We start from the raw sequence: 4,896 nt of genomic DNA, 5'->3' as shown, positions 1-4,896 counted from the left end.
TGCCATTAAAGATTTTGCCATGCAATTTGGATATGCATGTTTTAATCATTTCATTAATTTCCCTTACTCTATGATATTAAATACTTAAAAAAACTTTTAATTGTGTTTTTCTATGTCTCACTGACTTTAGCAAAGAAGGTGTAAACCATTATAATTATTTGCTAATATTTTCTCTTCTGAAGAGATGATAGACATCGAAATCCTATAGGATAAGGAGTTATTTCAAATGTATTCTTTGTCTCATATAGAATAATAAAAATCTTTTGATTTGAAATTTAACCATTTCACGTCATAAATTTTTAAATTTATTGAATGACTAAAATTTAATATATATATATATATATATATATATATATATATATATATATATATATATATATATATATAGGCCCCTTAAGTTTTGAGAGACTATGGATACCCACGAAGGGGTGTCTGCGCATGAAATTTTTTTGCCAGGAGATCCGCAATCTCCAACCACACAACTCCTGAGTCGATATTGTAAAATACCAGTGGCAAGTGAAGTGTATGAATATGACGACTGGAAACAAATGCACAGATAAGCAGATAGCACATACAGCGCCTAGAATTCCCAAATGGTCACCCATCTGGTACTCACCAGGCTCAACGTTTCTTAACTTCGATGATCTGACGAGAACCAGATGGGTGATCATTTGGGAATTCTAGGCGCTGTATCTGTATGTGCTCTCCGCTTATCTCGGCATTTGTTCCTAGTCGCCATGAGCATACACTCTACTTGTCACTGACATTTAACAATGTCGACTCAGGAGAGGTGTGGTTGGCGATTGCGCACCTCCTGCCACAAAAATTTCACGCACAGGCACACCTACGGTGGTTATCCATAGTCTGTCAAAACTGAAGGAGCCTGTTTACACACACACACACACACACACACACACACACACACACACACACACACACACACACACACACACACACACACACACACACACACACATATATATTTAACGCTAATATTTGTTGAATAAAAATAAACAATTATGAAATTTAATGAAAAGCCTATAGACACTAGTGTTTCACGCAATCATCAATATGTTATGGATTAGGAGGTCGAAGATACTTCAATAAAAGAGAAAAGATAAACAAAGCAAAAAAGAGTCAGAGAGACGGACAGCTGAGGGACACAATTGTCACAGTTCGCGACCACCCTACCACTAGTACAAATTAAAATTCCAAATTAGTTCACTACATTCCGGGTGATGCTGGATAACTGAAGCTAGTTTGTGTATATATGGATGTGTGTCTGTGTGTGTGTGTGTGTGCACGACCGTGCATGCTTCAGCGCTGACAACCTATTCCACTGATGCAGCCTGTCAGTCCAGATACATCAAGTAACACTTCCGAATCGTTGACTACGCTTTTCAACAGAATAAGCAATGACAAGACATTCTTTGCACTTGACACTCCTTCGTTTTGCTTGTTGTTGTTGCTGTTGTCGTTGTTGTTTCTGTTGTCGTTTTCGTTGTTGTTGCTGTTGCTGCAGTTGCTATTGTTTTATTGGTCACTTTCTCATAGCACTTCCAACCCTCGCTCAAATGCGCATTATTCGTTATAACCCCCCCTCTCTCTCTCTCTCTCTATCTATCTATCTATCCATCTATCTATCTATCCATCTATTAATCTATCTATCTATCTTGCTCACTCAATATTTATTTTTTTCATGCGTCTCCCACTTATTACTATCTCTTTTTCTTTATTCTTTTTCTCTCTCTTTCTCACTCTCAGACCCACTTTTCATCAATTATTTTCTCTTTCTATTGAAATTGAATTTAACATTTCCTTTGCCTTTTTTTCTAGATTAAAGTTTACTTGTAGTCAGAGATAATTCGATTTACCTTTCTTTCTTTCTTTCCTTTTCCTTTCTGTCTTTTTTTTCTCTTTTGCTTTCATTTTTTATTTTTTATTCACTAATCTTCGTTCATTTTGTTTCTTCCCTGCGTACTCCTCTCCTAATTTATTCCTTCGTTTTCTTTTTTGCCTTCGTTTTTTCTCTTCTTTTTCATACCTCTTCTTTCATTAGTTTTTATTTATTTCGTTTTTTTTTCTGTTTTTCTTTCGGTTGACTTCTTTACGTTTTCTCTTTCACTATTTCTTATTTCTTATTGTTTCTTCATTTCATCTTTTTCATATTGACCTTTTTAACGCTTTACTTCTCGCTCTGTTTATCTATAAATTTATGTATGTTTGCATGTACCTCTCTCTCTCACATACACACACACACACTCTCTCTCTCTATATATATATATATCTATATATATATCTATATATATATATAATACACACACACACACATATATATATATATATATATATATATATATAAAAATTCTTTTTATTCTTTTTTATTCCTTTTAACAAACAATCTATTCTTGACATCAGCAAGCTGCTTTCTTTCCTTCTCTCTTTTTTAAATTTCAATTTAATTTGATTTATATTAATATATTTTTTATTCCCACCATCCCCTTTATTTCTTTCTCTTCTCACCTCTCCCCTTTCTATCTATTACTCAAACTCTTTTTTTAACCCATACGTAATCAACAAATCTTTCCTTCTATTTTTTTTTAGCTTAATGGGTCTGATGATTTAGACTGGATATTCCATTATTCAGTCTGTTGAAACAACTTATGATTTAAGTAAGTACACCCGAGGTTAAAATAATAGAAACATATTTAGTTCTACTAACGTATCGAGCACTCTTTTCCCCGCTTTTTACCAAAGATACGTTTATATATATATATATATATATATATATATATATATATATATATATATATATAATAAATTCCACAGCCAAACAACGTCGCAGCCTACAAGAGCCATGACAGTCAAAGAACCGGAAGTCTAAGACTCGAGTTACGCCCTTATTTGGGCTCATCAGTTAGACACATCCGAAAAAGAATAAAAAAAAAGTGAAAATAAGACTAAATAAGAAAAAAGAAAAAGGTAAATAACGAAAGTGGATGTCCAGGCGTGTCAGTGAGGGGCGCTGAAAGGAACAATTCATCAAGTCAGAATTGGGTAAAACTGTCTGCAATCCTCGGCGACAGTGGCGAAATTAGGGGCAGATAGAGCAATATATATATATATATATATATATATATATATATATATATATATATATATATATATATATATATATATATATAATTGTAATCCAGCAGTATTCATCTATCTCCTCTATTCGCCTCGTTACATTAAGATGAAGTAAGGAATGACTTTAATCCAGCGTTCGAACTTAGCGACGGGTGGTATAACCTTACTTACCCACACTTATGAATTTTATTAAGACGAAACATTTATGTAGATAATTAGTTTAAATATTAATTATAAAAGCATGTAATTGCTTTATTCAAGGGGAAATCACTCTGTATGGAAATATGAAAATCTTCTAAATTAAAAGAATATTGGACCGTTTGCTCTCCTTACCAAGAAATATAAACACTCTATATAATCTTAAATATCTAGATTTCCTTTCCATTATATCAGGTTATATCAGCGGCTGAGCTAGCAAAGACGTTAAATGAAAACCAAACATTACTTTAGACATGTATTTGAACACAGCGATCGTTGATATAGCCTTAAATGTGTGATATTTATAAGTCTTATTAAGACGAAACATACACGTATGTGGATGAATAATTAAGATATTGTATTTACCAACAGAAAGATTCAACGTTGCTTGTGATTGAATGAGGATCTTTTCCGGAGAATGTTAGAGATGTGATATAAATCTCATCAAATTAATATATATTTAAAGTTTCAAAGAAGGTTTGCCCCCCTCCGCACAAAGTTTTACGAGCACTTACATTGTATCCCCAGAAAATGTTGTCCATATCATTAAAATTTCTTAAGAATAGATTATATAAAAGCATGCAATGGCTTTCTTCAAGGGGAAATCACTCTGTGGACATACGAAAAGCTTCTAAATTAAAAGAATATTGTATCGTTCGCTCTCCTTTCCAAGAAATATGGAGACTGTATAGAATCTAGACAGATATTTTTGAAGCTTTAAGTGTAGGTAAGTAAGCGAATTCCATATCTATCGCATGGCAACTTTCATTAGTGTGCTGTACGTAAGTTTAGATTGCCAGCCTTAATTCTTTATATATGATATAAAATTAACTTCGTAATATGTTAGTACATTTGATCTTCATTATTAGAGTCATGTATATTTTTGAAAATGACGACAGCTGTCATTGCTGTGTAATAGGGGGCTCATATTGGGGGCATATATACGGGGACTCATATAACGGGGACTTAGAACAGATGACAGTTATAATGAAGGAGGCACTTATATCTGACTGGAGGTTTCATATTAATACGGAGTGGGATATATATATATATATATATATATATATATAACAGTTCTTATACACATATACGAGGGGCGTGCAATAAGTAATGCCCCTGACCCACTTCCCATAGGAGTAGAGAAACGAAACTTGGCGCAGTTATTAGTCTTTCTCTACATAGGAACCACCCAGAGTTATGCATTTCTCCCATCGTTTCATGCAGCTCTGGAGACCATTTTTGTAGAACACTCCCAGGTTGGTCCTCCAACCCTGACTTGACTTCAGAAATCAAGGCTGCATCATCTGGGAAACGCTTTCCTTTCAAAAACAACTTCATGGCTGGGAAGAGGTGAAAGTCAGAGGGTGCTAGGTTAGGGAGAGTAGGGAGGATAGGGGGAATCTCATAACCACACGCCCATGCTTCTGATCTGGCGACATGCGAGTTGTGAACTGGAGTGTTGTCCTGCAGGAGGAGGGTAGCTTTGCTGATCTTGTCCCACCTCTTGATTTTAATAGCTTCCCTTAATTTCCTAAGAAGTGAAGCATAATAGGCTCCTGTAATTGT

This window comes from Euprymna scolopes, chromosome 9, assembly GCF_053919585.1.
Source record: "Euprymna scolopes isolate OS-2025 chromosome 9, ASM5391958v1, whole genome shotgun sequence".
NCBI classification, from domain to species: Eukaryota; Metazoa; Mollusca; class Cephalopoda; order Sepiida; family Sepiolidae; genus Euprymna; species Euprymna scolopes.
The sequence above is the reverse complement of the archived record's forward strand: the minus strand, read 5'-3'. Positions refer to the sequence as shown.